Source organism: Rhinatrema bivittatum, chromosome 10 (genome assembly GCF_901001135.1).
Source record: "Rhinatrema bivittatum chromosome 10, aRhiBiv1.1, whole genome shotgun sequence".
In the NCBI taxonomy this organism is placed as follows: domain Eukaryota; kingdom Metazoa; phylum Chordata; class Amphibia; order Gymnophiona; family Rhinatrematidae; genus Rhinatrema; species Rhinatrema bivittatum.
In genome coordinates, this window is record NC_042624.1 from 83,067,891 (window position 1) to 83,093,079 (window position 25,189).

Below are 25,189 nucleotides of genomic sequence, written 5' to 3' on the forward strand. Positions count from 1 at the left end.
AGCCACAAAGAGGCCTGGTTTTCAGGATATCCATTCTGGATATTATGCATGAGATAGATTTGCATACAATGGAGCCAGTGCATACAGATCTATCTCATGCATATTCATTGTGGATATCCTGAAAAAAAAAGGCATGTTTGTGGCTCTCGAGGGTTGGAGTTGACCACCCCTGGCATAGGATGACCACCCCTGGCATAGGATGACTGCTTAAGATGGTGGTGCTGACCATGTGGCTCAAAAACAAATTAAATACATGCTAATTATATAAATGAGGGGGATAATGAACTTCTAAGCTCATATCTTGTAAATTGCCTCTCTCCCTCCCCCAGTGAATATATTGTAAATTGCCTGTAATTACTTGTAAAGTCTCCCCTTCACCCTGTTTCCACCCCCTCTACCCAATTTTATGATTCAGTAAATACTTCCCCCTCTTCTACCCTTCCTCTATCCTATTTATTGTTGTCATCCCATTTGAACGGTTTCTTGTTTTTTACCCATCTAGTCTGCCTCGCAAGCTTTATTTATGTATTCTTTTAATTTATATTTTATTCTGTTAATGTAATAAAAGAGCCACTCCGCACAGGTTATTGCTCATTAGCCATTTCCTGCACAGTATATGCCTAATGCAGCTAAGTAAATAACCCTTTAAGGTTGTATCTGAGATAATGACGAGTGAAGTGACTTGCTCAGTGGGCGAGTGGAATTTGACCCCTGCCTTCCCTGGTTCTCAACCTGCTGCTGTCACCACTAGGCTAGGCCAAAAGTTGCAGTGTACAGTACACACCATCCACCTTCAGGCCTGATATTTTTTAAAGTCTTTACTAAATGCTACAGGCTATTGTGCAAACAAAAGTAAAGCACTACAATACAACTAGTGTTAGTTAATGCACCTAAACATTAAAAATGATTTTAAAATGTAACTAATATAGCCTAAAAATCTCCAATCTAAAGAACATAAGAAATTGCCGTACTGGGTCAGACCAAGGGTCCATCAAGCCCAGGATCCTGTTTCCAAAAGTGGCCAATCCAGGCCATAAGAACCTGGCAATTACCCAGATATTAAGGAGACCCCATGCTACTGATGCCAGTAATAGCAGTGACTATTTTCTAAGTCAACTTGATTAATAGCCGTTAATAGACTTCTCCTCCAAGAACTTATCCAAACCTTTTTTAAACCCAGCTACACTAACTGCACTAACCACATCCTCTGGCAACAAATTTCAGAGCTTAATTGCATGTTAAGTGAAAAATATTTTTTTCTGATTACTTTTAAATGTGCTACTTGCTAACCCCAGTCTGTAGCTGCCTTTTAAATTCTCTGCTGCAGTCTATGTCCCTGAAGCTTCCTATCTCTAAGACTTCAGCCAGAGATTGAACCCCCCCCCCCCCCCAACAAAATAGGCCCATCTCCTGCCAGGAGGAGGAAAGAGGCTATGTTAAGGACTCACATGAAAGAGGAAGGGGGAGGAGTTAATGCAGAAAGGAGAACATTAAAAGGATAAGTGCTAAGGTTTCTGAGATTTATCTGTCCTTGAATTAAACATCTATAACATTTCTCTGTTTTCCCTTTCCAGGGGAAACCTAACCTCGCTCCCTAGTACCTGGCAAACTGGAGCTGTGCAGCACTTCTGAGTAAATTTCCCAGCTCCAGGTCCTGCAGAAATGTAGCTATAAAAGCTAGTCAAATGAAAAATAAAAATCTGTAATCCTAAAACACAGGAATTCACAAAACCATGAGGAAAAGCAGTTCTTCGTGCAGCTATTTATTTTTACACATGCTAGATGTGAAGCAGTTTTGAAATGCTGGAAGCTGAGTGTGTGACACTGTGTGGCTGTCAGGATCGGATCTGCTGAGATTGGGCGCATGGAACACATTTTATTCAAGTTGGTGCTGCAGGTGCACAACTGTGAATTAATAACCCTTTGGATATCAGAAGAGGGATCCTCCTATTTCAATGGGTGGGCAGCTAGGACTGCCCCTAAGGGAAGCTGATTTAAAGGCAGATTAGTAGGAAGCTGGTATGAAAGGAACAGGCTTTGAAGTAAGGCATACACCAAAGTCCTAAATAGACATGTCTTAGCTTGCTGCCCTTCCCAGGCAGCCTGTGCACGAATTTATTTATTTATTTAAAAACTTTTCTATACCGTTGCTAAGTTAAATACTATCGCAACGGTTTACATGTAGGCACATATTTAATGTAAGTAAAAGTGTACTATAGTACATTCTAACAGGTGCCGTCAAAGGTTCGGTTACAATAAATCATTAGACATAGGGCCTCATTTTCCAATATCGCATTGGTATCGCATGCGATACCAAAAAGGGGTGTACCTTATGCTAATAAGCATGTGTATCGCAAATTGCGATAACAGCTATGCAAAACAGAGAGAGAGCCTTGCTATGGTGCCTCCTCCCTAGACAGGTATTTGTATCCATATGGGAGGCCCACCTAGTAACTCGAGGTGGGGATTAGGTATGAGTGTAGGGGGTTGGGGGCCACTTTCACATTCAACATGAGACATACGAACAGAACAGTGGTCTCTTGTGAAGATTTGCTGGCCTTTGGAGTGAGGAAACTCATGTGGCACATTTAAAACTAATCGGAGAAAGTCCTTTGTCACTCAAAGCACAATTAAACTCTGGAATTTGTTGCCAGAGGATGTGGTTAGTGCAGTTAGTATAGCTGTGTTTAAAAAAGGATTGGATAAGTTCTCGGAGGAGAAGTCCATTACCTGCTATTAATTAAGTTGACTTAGAAAATAGCCACCGCTATTACTAGCAATGGTAACATGGAATAGACTTAGTTTTTGGGTACTTGCCAGGTTCTTATGGCCTGGATTGGCCACTGTTGGAAACAGGATGCTGGGCTTGATGGACCCTTGGTCTGGCCCAGTATGGCATGTTCTTATGTTCTTAAGCACGATGTCTGTATGTGTTTTATATTCATATTATTTCACTGCCCATAAATCCTATGTTTTTTCTTTTTTACGTTTTTAGGTCATTTTTAATTATGTATGTTATTTTTAACCTGTTAACCGTTTTGATCAACGTACATTGTAAAAGCAGTATATAAACATTTTTAAATAAATAGAGACCCAGAATTGAGAAAGGGGACTGAGTATTGATTAGAGAGAGAGAGAGAGAGAGGATCCATTATGAGGGACGAATAGAGGGAGAGGACTGGGGAGTTGGGGGAGGGGGAGGATAAGGAAGAGGGGAAAAAGGACCGAGCTAGAAGAGAGGACTAGGAATGACAGGGGATGAAAAGATAAGGGTTGGCAGGGGATGGAGAGAGAGAGAGAGGACCCTGGATTCGGAGAGGTAGGGTTGGGGATGGGTCAAGAAATCCAAGGAGATAACATGGAAGGAAGGAGATGAGGAATGCAAGAGGAGAGGGCATGGGGAAAGGAGAGCAGATGGGAAGAATAGGAAGAAAACACAAGGAGGAAGGAAAAAAAAGGAATAGAGATGAACAGAGAATGAGAAAAACAAGAGATGCTGAGCCAGAGACACACATCAATGGTTAGAAAGAATATTAATTAACCAATTTAAAGATGCTTGGGACCCAGTCCAAAACTATTATGGTCTATCTTTATGTCCAATTGAGAGGGAATGTTTATGTTCTGAAAAAAGCTGAATTCAGTGGGCTGCCTTGGCTTTCAGGTGTCTTTATCTTCCCAGATGGGTTAAATTGGAAAAGTAACATTTTGTGGCAATAAAATGTAGAGTTTCTTAGGTGTCAGAAAGAAGTATCTATTGATATTTGGTTGTTAAAACTTTTCCCCAAGGGGAAACTTCCCTGGATTGCTTAACAGAGGTGGCCTGCAGGAGGCTTCTGTTTGTCCCATGGCAGCAACCTGTGTCCTGGACTCTCTGCCTAGACATTTCCGGACCCTTAATGATTCACCTTTCCGGACCCTTAATGATTCACTTCCATCAAATGCAGCAAAACTGAGCATCTTCTATTAAACTGAAACAGACAATACCAACCAATCACTACAATGTTTTACTTCCTGTTAAACTTTTTATCTCTCCTCTAACTCTAATCCCAGTTAGAATAACCCCTGTTCTATTGTAACTTTTTCTTCTATGCACTTGTTATACTTTTGTAAGGTATACTCTTACGTTTTAGCTATGTACGTTATAATGTATTGCTCACCCCTTGTTTTATGTAAACCGACATGATACGAACTTCCGTGAATGCCGGTATAGAAAAACACAAATAAATAAATAAATAAATAAAATAGACATGATATTGTTGCCAGGCTGGATGGAGCTAATTCTCTACTGCAAGTATCTAGAGACCTGCCTCTGCAACTCCTCAGTCCCAGAACTCCGAGGAGGACACCCTCCCATTGGAACAGGTGTCCTAAATTTGCCCACTAAAAATCTGGTAACCTTATCATGTGCAAAAAATAAGATGTTATGCACTACTGGCTTAGTGTGCTGACTAGGCCAATACCTCCTCTGCCCGGAAACAGCTGGGGATATGTTCTAAAATGCGCATGTATCCTTGTGCAAACTAAGCAGTCATATGCAAATGAGGCCACATGCATTCAAAATAGCTTGTCGCGCAAGTTCTCCCCTTGCTATTTTGCAGGTGCCCACTAAATGCCCACAATTTAACACCTGCCTCGGACAAATATTTTTGCCTCCCCTGTTAAGTGGAGGTAGGGAGGGTAAGTTTTTAAAGCATTTCCGTGGGGTAAAAGCAGCTTTTTGACAGCAGAAATGGGCTTCTGTGAAACTGCCCGCCCAATATGTGGGTAAACGTCTGCATGTGTCTCATTCATAGGTAGGCTTATCTGGACTGAGCAGAGGCGTTCCTGAGGGTAGGGGTTTGGGCTTATGCTTTTGCATTTTAAAATATATGTGGGTAGAATTGTCATGGAAAATTTATGCGGACGTCTTAGCCAGCGTAACCTGTGCGGGTAGATTTGTTAGAATCATTTTCAAAGTAGTTGTATGCAGGTAAGTCCACTTTGAAAACTGGTTTAATTTTTGCTCAGATTTGCTGGCTAACGTATGCGCAATATTATAAAATTACCCCTTTAATGTACCTGTTAAATATTTTGCACATCCACTTACATAAAAATGTTTGTGCAGATTTTAGTGCATTGACCTCAAAGATCTGGGATTGTACCTTTAGAATGAAAAGAGTACTTACTTTTTATTAGTCATTCTTAGCCTGTAACTTTTGAGTACATTGTTTTAATTCCAAACAGAATATAAATTGTATCTCTAAATTTTTATTTCTTTTGGACAGCATTAATTACTACATTTGTAATTGCTATAATACATTTTGTCAATAAAAAAAATTCAGCAACTACATTCTATTGAAGATTGAGCTTGTATGTGTGATATTAAGAAGCCTATGTACTCAGCTGTGGAATTTTTTTGTGAAAAAGATTTTCATGGGAAATATTTAGCAGAACCCCCACAAAACCGCTAAAGTGTGAGTATTCTGTGTTGAAATTTTTTGCATAAACCCCTTTTGTGGAAAAAATTCACAGAAGTCAGCTTTGCAATAGTAAACGTTTGCAAAAGGTTATTCAAATGCCATGTTAATGAGCTGCTTCAATGGAAAAAACATGCCAAGCAGTTCATTAACGTGGCATTTTGTGGAAAAAGTTTTGTGGGCCTGTTTTGTGAATAGCCACATCTCAGAGAATTGTAGTTATTTTTACGTGCAGCCTCAGGAATTTAAAGGGCATCTTGCAGCCTGTGTGAGGCAGCAGCACCCCCGCCTTCCCCAAATGTAAGTAACATTTCCTGATGGTCTAGTGGTCCCCCCTCCTGATTCCTGAGTCCTTTGAAGGACCTAAATATAAAATCCAAACCCCCATATGAAAGCCCCTCCCCCTTCACATGAACTGCTGCCTCCAGCCCAGGTTCACACGTTGCCGTGGCTGGCACATTCGAGAAAGGTCTTGCACAATTTTGCTGTGGATTCCAATCAACTTGGAGGTCTTTGGCATCTGTGCAGCTAACCTGTGGTAAACACTGGGCCTCTAATTTTCCACTTGCATTATTTCTGCTAGGAGATAAGTCCAGTCTCCCTTCAGGTTTGTTAGGGTGTTTAAGTCTATGCTGATGGGTCAATGGCTTGGGTTTCAAATAAATAAAAATGTTAGATATGCCATGCTGAGTCAGGCCAAGGGTCCATCAAACCCAGGATCCTGTCTCCAATAGTAGCCAATTTGGATGTCTAGAAAGTACTCGCAGATCTCAAAGAGTAGATCCATTTCTTGTGTTGGTGGTAAGTGGTGGCTTTCCCTGAGTCTCCTTGGCTGATAATTGTTTATGGACTTTATTTTCTGGAACTTGTCCAGACCCCTCTTAAACTCAGCTGTGCTATTTGCCTTGACCGTATCCTCTGGCAAAACATTCCATAGCTTAATTGTGCATTGAGTGGAAAAATACTTCTCTGATTTGTTTTAAATCTGCCAACTCGTTAGTTTCAGGGAGTGTCCCTTAGTCCTAATATTATTTGAAAGGGTAAATAACCATTCCCTATTTGCCTGTTCCACCCTACTCATGATTTTATGGACCTCTACCATATCCCCCCTCAGCTGTCTCTTCTTCAAGCTGAACGGCCCTAACCTTTTCAGCTTTTCTTCACAGGGGAACCGTTCCATCCCCTTCATCATTTTTTATTCTCTTCTCTATACCTTTTCTAGCTCTACTATATCTTTTTGGGATGGGGCAACCAAAACTGAACACAATACTGAAGTAGTGTTTGCACCCTAGATCTATAGATCTGTATAGAACTATATGGAAATTATATGGACCTATACTATAAAGTTCGATGAGCCCAGACAATGATGGAGAAGAAATGAATGCTCAAGATAAAACGTACCTCAATGACAAAGAGAAGTATGAGAGAAAACTAAGTTTATTCTGCAAATATATAAGAACATTTTTAAGAGCAGCAGTTCCATAAGGGAACTGGGAATCAGAAGCATATTTAATAAAACTATTCTGTTTTGCTAATGCTTAATATCCTTTCAAAAATAGGGCAAAAGAGTCACACTACAGATTTGGTTATGTAGTTTGCTTCTACCAGAGACTCTACTAAGAGTATCTAAAAATTGTTTCCCTTCCAAATTACTCCTCCTTATCCCGAACACTATATCCAAAGCTCTGGCAGACATAATCAACTGCTCTTTATCTCAAGGACTCTACCCTGATGACCTCAAAATGGCATCAATCAAACCGCTCTTGAAAAAACCAAAGTTAGACCCAGACGACCCCTCCAACTTTCGCCCTATCTCCAACCTCCCATTCATTGCTAAAGTCATGGAAAAACTGGTTAACTTTCAATTATCAGACTACCTGGAAGACCACAAAATTCTCTACCCTTCACAATATGGATTCAGGAAATCGTTAAGCACAGAATCTCTTCTAATTTCCTTAACAGATTACCTCATCCTAGGCCTAGACAAAGGCCAGTCCTACCTTTTGATTCTCTTGGACCTCTCAGCCGCCTTTGATACTGTTAACCACTCCATGCTCCTAAACCAATTATTGAACATCGGCATAACAGGCTCAGCACTGTCCTGGTTCCACTCATTCTTGAAAAACAGAGGCTTCAAGGTAAAAATACACAGCAAAGAATCTAAACGCTACCCTTCTTCTCAAGGAGTACCCCAAGGTTCATCCCTTTCACCTACCCTCTTTAATATCTACCTCCTCCCTCTCTGCCAGCTATTAACCAACTTGAACCTTAAACACTACCTTTATGCCGACGATGTCCAGATAGTGATACCAATCAAAGAATCCATAAAAAAAACCCTCGATCTTTGGGAATATTGTCTGCAAGAAATCAACTCCCTCCTCTCCAGTATGAACTTAATCCTAAATTCTTCAAAAACGGAACTCCTTCTCATATCCTCTGAGAACCGCCAAACCCCAACAATTCCTCCAGCTAATTTACAAACAACAAAAGTAAGAGATTTGGGCGCAATCATCGATAATAGGCTTAACTTAAAAGCTTTCATAAACCAAACCACTAAAGACTGCTTTCATAAACTGCATGTTCTAAAAAGAATAAGACCACTGTTCCACAACCATGACTACAGGACTATCCTACAAGCAATAATCTTCTCCAAGTTAGACTATTGCAATTCTTTATTATTAGGTATCCCATCAGCACATACTAAACCGCTACAAATGGTTCAAAATACGGCAGCCAGAATTCTAACAAACACAAGGAGAAGAGAGCACATCTCCCCAATCCTTAAAGATTTACACTGGCTGCCAATCCATTTCAGAATTCTTTATAAGTCAATCACAATAATCTACAAAACTATCCAACAAATCGCTCCTCTCAACCTACAAATCCCTTTCATAAAGCATACATCCTCCAGACCCATAAGAAAGTACTACAAAGAGTCTCTGCAGGTACCGCCTTCCAAAACTTCCCTCCACATAACTTACAGAGATAGGGCTTTCTCCACAGCAGGACCCACTCTTTGGAACTCCATACCAACGGATCTAAGACAGGAACCCTGCTTACTGACATTCAGAAAAAGACTCAAAACATGGCTTTTCAAACAAGCCTTCCCAGACTCAGGTTAAACCCAATTCTCTCCAACATTCAACCTCCAAGCAACAATTTTCTTTTTACAACCATCCTGGCAACCTACCCTAAGCATTATCAACATCCAGAATTTTCATTATTTCTGATCTCTTCCTTATTGTTAAAAACTACATTTATTTGAATTGATCAATTCATTGTAAATCACACACTTCCCTTTTTGGAAAGTCTACCATTTTACGGGTTAATATACTATGTTAAAGTTACTATCTTTTCTTCTTCTTGCTCCTAGTTGTACAACTCCTTGTTTTATTGTAACTGCATCTATACTATGTTTAGTACATATTATCTCGTTCTCTGTTACGGTTATCACCCCATTGTTTATTGTAAACCGGCTTGATGTGACATTTTCACGAATGCTGGTATAGAAAAAATCTAAATAAATAAATAAATAAAACTATTCTGTTTTGCTAATGCTTAATATCCTTTCAAAAATAGGGCAAAAGAGTCACACTACAGATTTGGTTATGTAGTTTGCTTCTACCAGAGACTCTACTAAGAGTATCTAAAAATTGTTTCTTTATTAAATATTAATATTTAATTATTTTTTTTATTTAGATTCCACTTTTTGAGATTGGACAACAGCTTCAAAGCAAATTACATTCAGGCGCAATAAGTGCTACATAATCTACCATACTATTCACAAATAAATGGAGGAGCTTTTCCAAATTTCTGAGCACTGCACCGTTTCAAATACTGTACTATGGCAGTTTGGATTTTGCATTGCATTTTTCTCTATCAGCCCTAGGCAGGATGTACAAGATACTTTCACCTGAGTTTCTCCTGCAGATATAGTTTCCTGCTGGCTAGAGTGGGTGGCCCTTAAGTTCATGTTAATTTAGGATATTCTTTTGGATTTGCATGCATATATCCTGCAGTACTTATAGTGTGCAATGCATGGTTTGTGAGCTTTTCATTACATCCGGCATTTTGCAGTTTCAGAATTACAAATTCCAAGTAGCAGTATATCGGAGGGGAGAAAGTTTACACAATTTTAAATAATTGCTAGCTGTCAAAGTAATGCTGAGGGATTCCCCTTTTCACACCCAGGATGCTTGTGTATTCCTACTTACATAATTCACACTATGTTAGAGCAGAGAAAAATAAATAAGTAGTAGCAATTATTATTCAGTGTTATTCCTGATGCCGCATTTCCCTTCCAGATGTTGCAGAAGGCTATGTCTGAGGTGATTTCTGGTTTCCTTCATACAATAAGAGACACATCCATGAGGAGAGGCAAGGCTTTTTCCATATCAAATATTTGATTAATTCTATTCTGACCTATACAGAGGTTTAAAAAATGTAAAGTGGACAAGAAAATAATATATTTTAAGGCCTATGCAATAAACTAACATGCATACAAAGGCCCTCTTGTACATGCTAAAAACAGCATGCTCTGCAGGTCTTCCCATGTATGTTAAAGGGCTCCATCATAATGTTAGTGTAACCCCACGCCTGTATGCAAGTCCAGCCCGGGGGAGGCCATAAAGTTACTTATACTTTTTTCTATCTCCCTCGCGTCCCCAGGTGTGGATTCGTTGGACTAGGGGAAGAAAGGAATCCTTTCAGGTCCCAATGTGACAGGGGTGGTTTCTTTGGACATTCCCTGAGGTATGTAGTCTCCTCTGGGGAGGATGTCTGACCTTTATCTGGGTGCAGTGAGTGCAGAAATAAACATTCTGGAGCCACTTGGCTAGTGTCTAAATAAGAGTCTTTACCGTTAAGCACTGATGGGGAATGTCACAAAACTGAAACTGCAGCACCACAGAAATCTCTCTTCAATTCCTTTACGGTCTCTTCCCCCTAACTGTGCAGGACTCACTTATATCAGGGCAGGCAGGGAAAACATCCACTCTCCTGGTTTAAAGTGAAGAGGAGCTCTCAGATGAGCAGGGTCTTTAGAATGGTCAAAACCCCTTCCAAGCTGATAAAAATAGCAAAGTCTAAGGCACAGAGAGTAAATCCTCTCTTTCTGTCCCCAGGGTGGTGAACACTGGATGGATGTCCCTAGTGGTGGTGTTTTCCTTTATTCACCTTCTGGGTCTCCTTGATTTTTCCAGTCTCTTTAGTTCTCTCTCTGGATCCTTGATGGAAAGGATCCTCTTTGAAACAAGCAGTTCTCTTGCTTCTAGCAGGAAGGAAGGGGCAGCTAAACGTCCTCCTGGATCCTCTAAATCCAAAACTTTTTCCTGCCAAACAACTTGAATTTAACACCAGAGTTGTTCCTTGCAGTGGGTCACTGTCACCCCCTTCCTCACTGAGGGTACGGAGGGCAGGTCTTCCCTAGCCCTGGGCATCCCAGACACAAGGTTCCCCAATCCCTGTGCCCAAGAAAGGCCCAGGTGCCTCACAAGGCTCCTACCACGAAAAATCTCAAAACAACCTGAAGGGATATCCCAACTAGCTAGTGAGTAGACTGGAAGGAAAACCCTCCCGACCCTGGTCAGGACCCATAGGCTGGGCCTGCAAAACAACAAAAGCTAAACTTCTCTGCTCTCTTTGAAAACTTAAATGCCTCTCTCCAGCTCAGGAGAGCTCCTAAATAGACTTTCATGGGGACGGCCATTCCAAACTCCTCAAAGGGAGGAGCTGCATTTGACTGGAACCTGTTCTCTCTCTAACTAAACAAGTGCTCACCCAGGTCTTACTGGTGATGGGACTGGTGTCCCATTCACATTAGCAACTATGAAAAATGTCTGTGGCTAAGAATGCAAATGAAGGAATGTCACATACAAATGAGTCTTTACTGTGTACCTGCAAAATAGCATGGCATGGACTCTCGCCATGCTCGGAAAATGACCAGTAGTTTAGACGTGTCTAAACTAACTGCTGAATATCCAATATAAACCAAACCTACTTCAAAAAACCCTTTAAAGGAATGGATAAATCTGCTGAAAAATCCTGAAAATCCTCTCTAATAGTTGGCTCATTTAATTTCACATAGTAGCATGCACATTACACTAGTATAGTCATACTAGTGTGGCCAAAATTTTATGTGCAGACATGAAAACTATTTGCATACTATGCTAAGTGGAGTGTTAGCATGCACATTACTTGTATTTTTTCTAAACTTACACTAGCATTTTTTGAGCATGAATTTTATTGCATATGCCTCATTATGCTAGAGGTTATTTGATGTTTTATGGAAGCTCCTCTTCATCATAATGTATACACACACCATAGAAAGGAGACTGACTGATACATTTTGCATCTATTGTGTAAATCTTAACTCTTCTTTACTGTATAGAGACTTTCGGCCAGGGATGTGCATGAGCATCTTTTTCACAGCTTTATTGACTAAGATCGAAATGTAGGGTCTGATTCATGAACTGAGAACAGTCTTTTCTTGGCCTTTTGACTAAAATTGAGAACCCTTGCAATGGGGGAGTGGAGGAACAGGGATAACCCGACCCCACTTAGAACACAAAACTTTTTGGACCCTGGTCAAACTGGGAGGATTAAAACTTATGTTAAAAAAAAAATCCCTTTTTCTGTGGTCACATATCTTAGACTCTCCACTCCATACATCCCAAACAGAAAGTTACATCTCCCCCACCTCCTCACCAAGGAAGCTCAAAAGGCAAAAGCACCTCTGTATCCTTATTAACCTTTGTTATAGATTATGCGATTAAGCACATCACGTAAAGTGTTTTATGAAATTTTGAATAGCATTTAATTTTTTTATTGCTAGGCAGTCACCTCTTTCCGACATCTGAAGTCTTGAAGCTCATGTGCTTTAATATAATTTTGGTTGGTCTTTTAAAAGGCATCATAAATTTATGAAGACTGACATGCTGGAAAGAGTATTTTGAAGTGCACGTATTAAAGGGAGTCTATGAAATTCTATAAACATGACAAACGATATGAGAACGGGGTTAAGGGGAGTGGGGAAGAAGGATAAGGCAGATTAGATAGATAGTCGCTGTTCTGAATGAGCATAAGCAAGGGGCAAGGTGAACTGAACGATAACCCAGTTACAATAACCTAGTTAATATAACGCCCTCTTGACCACTTACCTCCTGAGTCTAGGACCGACCTGGCAGGAGCCTAACACCCCCCCCCCACAGGGCAGACTCCCTCAATCCTCACGTTCTTGGCACCTGGTGCCTCCACCTGGGGAAGAAGGTGTTAAGGGGTGGAATTTCCCTCCCTTCACCCCAGAAAAACAAATGGGACTATGAACAAGGCTGGCAGAATGTACAAATATATACAGGTTTATTAGACTATATAAGTATATATATTTCTACATGACTATGTATCGCTAATAGGATGTCAAACAGAACACTTATCTACTCATGATTAATAGTCTCAGGCCACACAACTATATACATTTCTACAAGGTAGCTACAACATTTAATATTTGGCAATTTGGGGTTGTTGGTCCCCCAGTATACCACCATAAAGAATAGAAGGGACTTCTAGCATTCTCACTTAATCAAGTATTATTATTATTCTCCCTTTTTTATTCCAAGTCTTACCCATGTGAAAAGATGCAACTAGACTGGTGGGCAGTGTTGGCCTGGGGGATGTTCCATTGTATATAAACCACTGCCACTTCCTCAGTGCTGCTTCCACTCCACTGAAAGGTCCGTGCCAATGCTGGGGTCCACGCTCTCCTGGGGGACCCGACTCTGCATCCTGGAATGGTGCTGGGGTTCATACCCTCCTGAGGAACCCAACTGTGCCTCTGGTCCTTCTGCTGGGATTCACACCCTCCTGGGGTCTGCTTGATCTACCACTGAGGTCCTCTTGCTCAAGGGGTACCAAGGATCACCTCCTGATCTGCTGCTGGGGTCTCCTTCTTCCTGAGGGACTGCTTGATCTGCCGCTGGAGTCCACACCCTCCTGCTTGAGCTGCTCTTGGGGTCCCTTGCTCAAGGGAGACCCAGGGTTACTTCCCAATATGTTGCTGGGGTCCCCTCTTTCCTAGGGGGCCACGCCACCTCTGGATCTGACACTGTTCTTCAGCTCTTCTCCCTTGGTAGGAGGGTTTTCCCTGGCTTGGGTTTATAGCGCCACTAGGCTCATGGCTTGTTTAGTGTTCAGTGATTCAGGCCCTTCACACTCTCAACTTTCAATGATTTTAGTTCCACTAAGCTCATGCCAGTCATTTGCTGTTACCCAGCCTGAATGAGGCAACTTCTCTCAGCCAAAAGGCCTAGGCCCAGGCAGGACCATGGAAAGAGAATATGTACATACCCTTCCATCCTGCTTGGCCTTTTTTTTTTTTGTCTGAGAACTGGGTACCCAAGGTTCTGATTCCCCTTGTTAGTCAGGGTGAGAATCTGTTTGCTTTCTAGGACTGTTTTTTCAGTACATTTCTCTCATAAATCCCTCTCTCATTTAGAATTTTATTTAAAATGTATTTATTTAAAAGGTCTTTTATACCGATATTAGTTGGAACATCATATCGGTTTATATCGAACTGAAGGAAGGAAATTACAAAAAACAGGGGAGTGGGGAAGGGGAGCAACGAAACCAATAGGAGAGCGAGGAAAGTGCAGGAACAAATCAACAGGCATTCTCAGAATTCTCCATTGTAAGACTTTTCCAGTCATAATTCTGTAATTTAGGATTTTGCTATCCTTTGAGTTAAAGTGATATTTCACTACAAGTTACCAACAGTAGTCCAGGGGGCTGTAACATGCAAATCCCCTACCTGAGTCTCTGACTCATCTATCCATTGGTCATTTAAGCTCATGCCAGTCATTCGCTGTTACCCAGCCTGGATGAGGCAACTTCTCTCAGCCAAAAGGCCTAGGCCCAGGCAGGACCATGGAAAGAGAATATGTGCTGGTGGCTCATGTTAAATAGCTGCATTGTCCTCTTTTTTTCTCTCTGCTGCAGATCACTTAAATGGTAGCATGCTATTTACCTTCTCTCTCTTGGGAGGGAAATTTCATTAAGAAAATATAAAATGTGTAGACCAAGAACTTTGGAGACAATGTGGTAAGGAAGAGATAACTGTGGTAAATATTAAGGAAGTGAGACACAAGGGATGGACGTGAGAGACAACCAAGCTGTCCTCCTGGCATGAGAGCATCTTTAATGATAAAGGAGGTGTAGGCAAGCAGAAAGCCAGGTCAAGGTGTGAGGAGAAAAAGGTGAGCAGAAAATACTAAGTCTTGTCCATGTTGTGTTTGAGAATCTAGACCTGAGCACAGGAATAAGTCCTTTTTGAATAAGGCCTTATAACTTTAAATATGCTGACATATTTTGTTGAAAGTGGGTCAGCATCTTTTTTAGCTATTGCTTCTGTTCTAACTAGGAAATAGTCTCTACCATTGAGCTTAGACAATTATGCATTTAAAAACAAATCCTTGCATAGATGGCCTATATTCTATAATAAATATTACAAACTCTTTTCTGCTGATCTCATGTTACCATGTTAGCGAATTTGCATAACTAGCTTGCATGATAAATTGTACCGACAGTTTCGGATTTAGGCTTAGGCAACTGCCGAGGATGCCAAATTTTGAAGGTGCCAAATATCTGGGCCAAAGAGGAGCCTGCGTCCACTTGCTTTAGGGCCATGTGCTGGCACAGCTTCAAAGGGATGCCACCATGGCTCTCGACCTATGGGCACCAAAATCTTAAATGTAGCCCTATGTGCAGATATTGTCCATAGTAAATGGCTCAGGGAAAAAACAGCATCGCATTACATCACTGACCAAGCTAAAATGCAAACTGGCACTTTTATGTGATGATGTATTTTGTGGAGCCACACTGTAACTGGAATCAATCAATGACTTCCTTGCCCTGGTGCCTTTTAAAATAATCTATTCAGAAATCTCTAGAAGCATTTAGCACATATTAAGAGGCCCAGCTAGACATAATTTCCTGCAAGAAAGGTGAAATGACGAGTCCAACTCCAAGATGTACCCTGACATAAACTCTCAAACACACGCACATGGAACAATGCTAAAGTACGAACCAGTAAAGGATTTCACCTTTTAGGAAATGACAGAATAATTACAGGACAACATGTCCTTCATGAGTAAAAACAATTGTGCTAAAGTGCTTTCAAGGCTAGCATGGCCTACTTCTCCTCTGGCAAGTTGCATAAATCATAAACTGTTAAGGGGCAGACTCCTGCAGTGTGTAATGCAGCTGTGTTCATACAATATTGCTCTTATTTTCAAAAGGCTCTAGTTCAATCACCCCGACTCCCTTACCAGGCTACAAATGTGCTCATGTGCTTATAATGAACAAAGAATAGAAGTTTTGAGTCTTTAGAAAGCTTCGTTTTTTTTGAGAAACACCTCCTTTTGGGCTTGATTTTTTGAAAGTGATTTACTCGCATAAATGCGAGTAAATCACTTTGAAAATGCGCTTTGAAAATCTACCTGGGCTCAGTACATGGAACTCAGTTTCATGTGCACTTTTTTGTGCACTGGAGTTGTGGTTCCAGAAGGAAGAGATGGGGCGGGGATATGACTTGCACGCATACTTTTAATTTTTGAAGATAAGCATGTAAGTGGCTGTGCACAAGTTAACGCTCGGTTTGGAGCAGATATAATTTTGTCTATGGACAATTCTGCATATACCTGGCCAATTGGGGAAGAATTATTAAAGCAAACATGCACATAAGTTTGCTTTGGAAATCCTTGGTAACGTTTGTGTGTACATTGTAAATATTCATTTGTTATTTATTTAGAAAGACAATTTCTCTAAGCCAGCTAGGTGCAGGTTTCACAGGTACTTTTGTACCTGTGTAATTTGAAGTAAGGTTTCAAAGAGTAGCTCCGTGGGTAATATGTCTTTAAAAATTTCCTTAAACTTTAATGTGCGTACAGAAGTGCAAGTATGCTTTGCACCTGCTCCTCATGCAGGTCTTTTATACCGATATTAGTCGGAAGAACGGAAAAAGAATTACATGCGTACGTTTGAAAATACCATTTTATGCATGTAGGGTATTCCTTGGACTGAAACATGCCCCCCGAGAGTGCCTCGTCTTAATGCAGTTAAAAACATGCACGCTGTGAAAGTGCATGCATAATTTAAGCCACTCCGAGGAACACACTTTTCACCCTAGGGGCTCTTGCCAGCTAAAACAGTAGTTACTTGGCTTGATCCCTATGAAAATTGAGCCCTAAATGTCTAAATGAGGGAGCATAAGAATGGCCTGAAGAATACCTTTTATATAATAAATGCCAGATACATATTTTAAATATGTTTAGGAATGTTAACCCCTGGGCTGGCATCCCTTCACAGCATCCCAAAGGCCACACCTCAGTTAAGGGTGAATTTTAAAAGCCTGACATGAGAATAAATCAGGGGAAGCGCGAATAAGTTGGGCTTGCGTGCACCGACTGGATTTTAAAAGCGCGCATATCTAGAAAAAGGGGCAGGGCAAGGTCGGAGCGGGGCATAGGCACTTTAGGGTGTGAACCTGAGATGTTCACGCAAATACTTTGCGACCCGGCAAGTGCCGAGGTCCCCTGCCATGTAACTCCACTTCTGCTATGGATACCGTGTAAGTTAAAATTTGAAGAAAACTAGGCAGATCTGTGGGGTTTTAAGGGCCAGGGCTAACTGAGGGAAATGAAGGCTATCAAACCAGGGTGGGGTTTGGAGGGCTTCTCCCTTAACTGGTGAACTGGAGACAAACTGGTAAAACTGGGAATGGCGTTGGCGCGCGCTTCTTTTAGAATTCCCCGATTTATGTGGTAGAGTCGGGATTTGCGTGTTCCCACTTAAAATTTGGCATACTTGTGCGCGGCCAGGCTATTTTATGTATGTATATGTTTCTTTGTTGCACTTCCAACCTGTGACATCTTATGGTATTGCTTAGTAGAGATGTGAATCGGAACCGGAATCAGTTCGGATTCCGGTTCCGATTCACATCGTGTTTTTTTTTTTCGTCCGGCCCGATCGCGGTTTTGTTTATCAGCTGCTCCCAAGCCGATAAACAAAAAACCCACCCTGACCCTTTAAAACTAATCTCTTAGCTTCCCCCACCCTCCCGACCCCCCCAGAAACATTTTACAAGTACCTGGTGGTCCAGTGGGGGTCCCAGGAGCGATCTCCCGCTCTCGGGCCGTCGGCTGCCACTAAAAAAAATGGCACCGATGTCCCTTTGCCCTTACCATGTGACAGGGTATCCATGCCATTGGCCGGCCCCTGTCACATGGAGGGAGCACTGGATGGCCGGCGCCATCTTTAAAAATGGCACGGGCCATCCAGTGCTCCTACCATGTGACAAGGGCCGGCCAATGGCACAGATACCCTGTCACATGGTAAGGTCAAGGGCCATCGGCGCCATTTTGATTAATGGCAGCCGACGGCCCAGGAGCGGGAGATCGCTCCCGGGACCCCCACTGGACCACCAGGTACCTGTAAAAGGTTTTTGGGGGGGTCGGGAGGGTGGGGGAAGCTAAGGGATTAGTTTTACAGAATCGGGGTGGGTTTAGGGGTTATTTTTGTGTGCCGTTTTTCCCGCCCTCCCCCAAAATGATAAGAGAACCCCCATGAACAATATCGTTGGGTTTTTCTATCGTTTTGGAGGAGCCCCTGATTTCTGACGATTTTGAAAATATCGTACGATATTTTCAATCGTCCGAAGCCCGATTCACATCCCTATTGCTTAGCTCAGAGTCTCTGCCTATGGTGGAGCTCTTTTTGTGAGTGGTTATTGTTTAAATGTTCTGAGCTCCCTATTGGATCTATTCCTGTTTGCTTTGTGTGTCTGTGTTCTCTTGCCTCTTCCTATTGGTCCCTTGACCAAAAGAGCCTGGGACTGACTCACTTCCTGTGGGGTTCTCAGTTGGAAACAGGCTCTTGGCAAACTAACAGCTATCTGTGTCCTCTGTAAGCTTAGAAGCATCGCTCTTTCATCTATTTATCTATTTCCCATCCGCTGCACAGACAAAACTTCCACTTCAGCTGCAATTGTTTTCCTTTGATTACTGAGCTTCCAGAGACTCATAACAGCTGAGCTAGGGTGCTGGCTATTTTTGATGCAATTCATAATGAGCGTTGAACTATTTCTTCATTGTAATAAATGTTCGGCATTCAAGAACTGAATTCTCTGATATTTGGAAGTTAGGGAAAAGAAGGTTTAACTGACTGATTAGCAGTTCAAGCAAAGGCAGACCATTTGTGAGAACAAAACAAAAGACACCACATGGGTCAAACTTGTTGAGATTTGCACTGTGCCAGAAGGTTCCAGGTATTCTAGGGACAGCGCTGGGAGAGACTGCGGTTGGCAGAGCAAGTTGGGAGGGGACTGGAAGACTGAGGAGGAATGACTAGAGGAGGACAGGCAGGCACACTGCCGGGGAGGCCTGGCTGGTTGGATAGTGGGGCTAGCTAGCCAAGGGGGACTGACTAGCAAGCTGCAGGTAGGGGCAGGAGACTGACTGGGAGGGAAAATTGGGGACAGACTGGTGGTAGATAGGGATTTGTGAGGATGAGCTGAAGGAGGGAGAGAAAAAGGAGGGGGACAAACTAGGGGTATGGGGAGAGTAAGGGATGAATGCGCTGAGGGTACGGGAGTAAGATAGAGATGAGTGGTCTACTTCCTCATAGCTAAGGCTTCTAGTTTTTTGGAACTGTAAATTTGGCAACCTGTGATGCTCAAGAGGAGCTCTGAACTGCTGGCAGCGCTGCTGACTTTCAGCTGCTGACATCTGAGGCAACAACTACAGACACCACTATTTTGTCACAAATATTGGCAGCTGCAAGACGTCAGCAATGCTTGCAGCTTGGAGGTGCTCTCAGGCTCTAGTGATTGCCAAATTAAAATCCCTGAAAGTCAGAAGCCCTACTTATGCTGCACTATTTCCGTACTCCAGGGAGAATTCTGCACCAAACTTAAGAATATTGCATCTCTGAAAAATAACTATTTTTCTGTATAGCTTAAATTCACTATTACTCAAAGATAGTGATTACATTTTGTTATTTTGACAATGCCCAGGGTCGTAGGAATGATGTGATTCATTAATGTAAAACATAAATAAAATAAGGTGTGCAGAATTCAATAATATTCACATAGGGGTAGATTTTAAAAGCCCTGCACGCGCCGGCGTGCCTATTTTGCGTAGGCCGCCGGTGCGTGCAAAGCCCCAGGACACACGTAAGTCCCGGGGCTTCATAAAAGGGGCAGGAGGGGGTGTGTCCAGGGGCGTGTCCGGGGTCGGGGTGGTCCGGGGGCGTGGCAACGGTTCGGAGGCGGGCCGGGAGGGCGGTACCGAGTCCACCGAGACTGCGGCCTGTGCCAGGGGATTCCGAGGCGGCACGCGCAAGTTACGCCTGCCTGAAGCAGGTGTAACTTGCACAACAAAGATAGGGGGAGATTTAGATAGGGCTGGGGGGTGGGTTAGATAGGGGAAGGGAGGGGAAGGTGGGGGGACGTGGAAGGAAAGTTCCCTCCGAGGCAGGCTACGCGGCTCGGCGCGCGCAGGCTGCCGATTTTGCGCAACCTTGCGTGTGCCGACCCCGGATTTTATAAGATCTACCTCATAATTTTTAATTTTTTGGCACATAATTCCCTCAGTAGTAATATACTATATACAAACATACATATACATATACACACACTATTATCTTAATATTTACTCCCAAAAGCAAGACTACTTATAATTGTAGATAAATAGCACTTTTGATTGCTCCCAAATAAATATTTTTTCAGACCCTCTTTACAAAGTTCTACCATAGGAATTCTCTCTCTATCTCAACTCTCCCCATCCATATACATTTTTCTATATGAATGTATAATATAATGCTCAAATAAAGAAAAAGAGAAGTCAATGAGCTGCTTACGGTTGCTGCCAATGGCTAAAACATTTTGTTTTGTGTGCAAATACTGGGCCAGATTTTTAAAGGAGTGCGCGCGGAGTACATTTGTGCACACTTGTGCACCTTGCGCGCGCTGAGCCCAAAGGGAGCCCCGAAATCGGAGCGGCCTTGGAGGGAACTTTTTTTCAATATCCCCCCCCCCCCCCACCTTTCCCTCCATTCCCTTATCTAACCCACCCCTGGCCCTACCTAAATCCACCCCCCCCACCTTATTTGACAGAGTTACGCCACCCCCAGACCGCCCCCGGACCGCCGCAACGCCCACGGCCTCGCCCCCGGATCTCCCCTTTTTCGAAGCCCCGGGACATACGCGCATCCCGGGGCTTGCGTGCACCGCCGAGCCTATGCAAAATAGGCTCAGCGCGCAGGGGTAGGTTTTCGGGGGTTATGCGCGTATATTACACGTGTAACCCTTTGAAAATCTACCCCACTTTGTTTACCCCAGAAGGCAATAAACTAAGTCCTGATTCACTAAGGCATTTCTCCCATTCTGTGTCTATGGGAAAATGCCTTGATGAATCAGGCCCAAGACTTTTAATTTTTATTTAAAAATAACAAAAAAAAGACTAAAATGTTTCTAGTTTTATCATCCAAGTAGTGGGCGCTGACTCATCTCCTGCTTAAACATTTGTTTCTCCTGTTAAAATGATTTGCTTCCCATTGCCTTGCTGCAATACTCTATCAGATCCCCAGCGTGCAACTTTTAATATATAGTTTTAATATTTTTTTTTTCTGGAAGTTTCAGTTTGTAATGAGATCTACTCTCAGAAAGTAGCTTGTAATTTCTGCTTTCCTTCCCTCTGTGATCCCATCTGGTCACATCTGAAGAAGGCGCTTTTGTTATCACAGGAGCTCATGCACTGCGGAAAATGTTTTTTACGTTGGTCCTTTATAAGAGATCACAGCGGAAAAAAGCTTCAATTTCCTGCAGAACCAATGAGGGAGGGGGAGGTAATTTTCACATAGTTGTAGAGCGTCTACATACATGAGGATAAAATTACTGTTTGCTCCAGCTATTTCCATGGATGGGATTAGGCAGGGTAAACTACACTGGCATATTCAATATACAGTACATGTAGCTTTTTCTCCCCAGTTCAAGTTATAATCTAAGAAAAGCCCATAGTCAGCCACTCTACGCAGGACGGCTTTTGAACAAGGGATCCAGCCAGTAGCCACCTGACTACTGGCATTTTGGAACCTTTTCTCAGCTCTTCACTTTAACACATTTGGGTAATTATTCTACAGTGCTTTCGGAAGATTTTCGATGGAAATCTTTTTCACTTTACCAAGTTACATGAAATCCTTGGGCAAAAGATGTGCCGTTTCAAATTTGTGCAGAAAGAATGGCCTGCTGGGTTTTTTTTATTTTATTACCATTTAATGAAGTTTGCTATTTCTCCTTTCCTATCAAAAATATGCTCAGGGCAGGTTATCTCCAACCAAAGGGGCAGATTTTTAAAAAGTTTGCAAGCGCAAACAAGAGTACGCTGGATTTTAATAGATACGCGTGTAGCCGCACATATCTTTTAAAATCCGGGGTCGGCACGGCCTCGGAGGGAACTTTCTTTCCAGTGCACCCCCACCTTCCCTTTCCTTCCCCTAACTAACCCGCCCCCGGCCCTAACTAATTCCCCCCCACTTTTATTTCAAAAGTTACGCCTGCCAGAGGCAGGCATAACTTGCACGCACAGGCTGGCTTGCACACACGGGCCGGCTGCCGGCGCGCCATGTTCCTGGGGCTGATCCAGAGGCCACAGCCATGCCTCCAGAACATCCCAATGACTCGATAGCCACGACACGATCCCCGACACGCCCCCGACATGCCCCCCCCAGGGAAGCCCCAGGACTTACGCGCGTCCCGGGGCTTGTGCGAGCCGCCGAGCCTATGCAACATAGGCTCTGCACGCGCAGGGGGTGGAAGGGGCAGCTTTTCGGGGGTTACGCGCATATCTTACGTGCATACCCCTTTGAAAATCTGCCCCAAGGAAAGCAACTCCAGCCATATTTGTGTGCTGCATGGGAACTTAAACCTGGTCTTTGTTGGGCAAAACTGGAGCATGTACTCCTAGATCAGGGAAGGTGAAGGTCCATAATCAAAAGCATTTAGCCAGCTAAATTTATATTTAGGTATATATCTGGTTAAATTCTAGCCAGCTAATATGTTAGGAGGCTAGAATTTAGCCGGATAAGTTAGAGGCATTCCACATGCACAATTGGGAGGAGTTGGTCAGGCCAAAGAGCTGTCCTAAAGGTAGCTGGCTAATTTTAAGATAGCCAGCAATATTCAATAGTACAGCTTCACTATTGAATATACCTCCAAAGTTAGCCAGATAAGTTTATCAGCCTAACTTTTCTATCTGGATTGTGTCTGAATATGGAGCTTGTGAGCTTTACTTCTGAGTTGGCAGCAAGGCTGAACTGGAAGACAGAATCTGCACTGGTTCATGGAATTTTTAACTACTGTAATTTCCTCTATCTTGGTATCCCTGCTATAAGATTGAGATAATTTCAATTCTGGCAAATATATTGTCCATCTCATAGAAGGTACAACAACTATTAATCAGGTTATCCCATTTCTCCATGGCATACATTGGCTCTCTGAGAAAATGAGGAATTTTGTAAAATTCTTTGCATAATTTTTTAATGTCTGCACAGAGCTGTTCTGTCCGGCAGGATTACTTTACCATTATGAGCCTGTACAAATGCTGACATCATCTCAACAGGACCTGTTAGTTGTTTCATCTTTCCCAGTCATTAAACTGAGTGTTACCAAACACAGGCCCTGATTTACTAAGGCTTTTCTTCTATTACTTATGGTTATTATTTATTAAAATGTAATATCTCACCTGTAAAACAAATTATCCAAGTGGTTTTACAAATAAAAAAAACAGAATAATTAAACAGAATAAATCAATAAATTACAATCACACATAAAAACAAAAAATAAAACAAAAAAATAAAGAGTAGATTTTAAAAGGCCCGCGTGCTTAAATCCCGGGGTTTATGCACGTGGCCGAGTTTTGCATGTGCTGGACGAATTTTCAAAGGGGCTCGGTACGCGCATAAGTGCCAGGCTTCTTCAAAGGGGTGGGCCGGGACAGCGCCATTGATTGCTGTCCCGAAGACTTGTATACCAGCAGCAGGCTGAAGTAAGTTGTAAAACAAAGAAAAAAGAAAAGGTAGGGTTTAGGGGGTGGGGCGGAGAGGAGAGGGGAAGAGGGAGGAAATTTAGGTAGGGGGTAGGGAAGTTCCCTCCCAGTCCGCTCCTAATTGGAGCGGACTGGGAGGGAATTGGGGAAGGCCCAAATGCGTCGCTGTGCGGAAATTGTGAATGTCCCGTTCCCCCCCCCCTTGCATGCGCCACCCGCACATATGCGTGTGGATTATAAAATCCAGCGCGCATGTGCCTGCGGCTCATGGATTTTATAACATGCACGCGCAAGCGTGCGCATTTTATAAAATTGGCATGTCCATGTGTGTGCACACCGGGAAGCCCATGCACAAGAATGTGAGCGCACACATTTGAAAATCTACCCATAATTGTATACACAGCCTAGCTAATAAAAATGGTATAAATGTGCATTATAAATTAACAATCTTAACAGTTGAATGATTAACTAAAAAGCCATGTTTTTACTACCTTCCTGAATTAAACAATTTTTATTTTAACACAAATAGCCGAAGCGAGAGTATTCCAAAGAACAGGGGCTTAATTCCTAAATGAAGATTCCCAAGTGGCTTCAAGTTGAATGACAGATGAGCAAATTCTAAAGCGTAACCGTTTCTTATCACATTGAGAACCCACTGGTCCTGAGTGATCTTGGCCCACTCGTCATAAAAGTGCCGTAAGTGACCTCCTATAATAGGAATGATAGAGTGGACCACCCTGGCATCATTGGTTAGACTTACCTCCTGCTGAGGAGCCACCAGAGGATCCCCTAAAGGACCTTCTGGTTCCACGAAAAGATTGTCCCCATGATTGCCCCCGAGAAAAATATTGTCTCTGCGGTCCCTGCATACCATGGGTATGCCACGATCTTCTGTCGGACTGAAAATGAAACCATGATTGAAAAAATCTCTAACCTTTAGGTTTATCCTCAGGTAACCTGAGGACTTTATTGTCTCCAAGAGACTGGATCAGCTGCTCTAGATCCTTGCCAAACAAGAACTTACCTTTGAAAAGCAAGGATCCCAATTGTGCCTTAGAGGAACATCCGCTGCACAATTGCGAAGCCAAAGCAACCTTCGGGTGACCACAGCTGATGCCATTACTCTAGAGGAAGTACGTACCAAATCATAGAGGGTACCCGCACCGTAAATCACAACTGCTTCCATACCCTTAGCAGTATCCACGTCCACACCTGATTGAGACAAATTACTTTGAAGCTGCTGTACCCACCGGAGACAAGCACACTGCAAGAAATTTGAACAAAGCGCTGCGCGCAAACCCAGGGACACCACCTCAAAAATCCTTTTAAGGTATAACTCCATTTTACGATCTCGTACATCTTTTAAAGCGGCCGAACCAATAACCGTAATCGTGGTGCGCTTAGTCATGGCAGACACCACCGCATCTACTTTCGGGAGAGAAAAAAATTCTAAATCCTGTTCTGGTAGAAGGTAAAGTTTCCCCATGGCTCTGCCAACCTTTAAACCAGAATCAGGAGTCCCCCAATTCTCTTCTACTAACTTCCTAACTGACTTGTGGTAAGGGAAAGAAGTTGGAGCACCTGGTCCTCGCCATCCAAATCCTGGTTCTCCTGAGGCATTTTAACCCCAAGAACCTGGTAAGC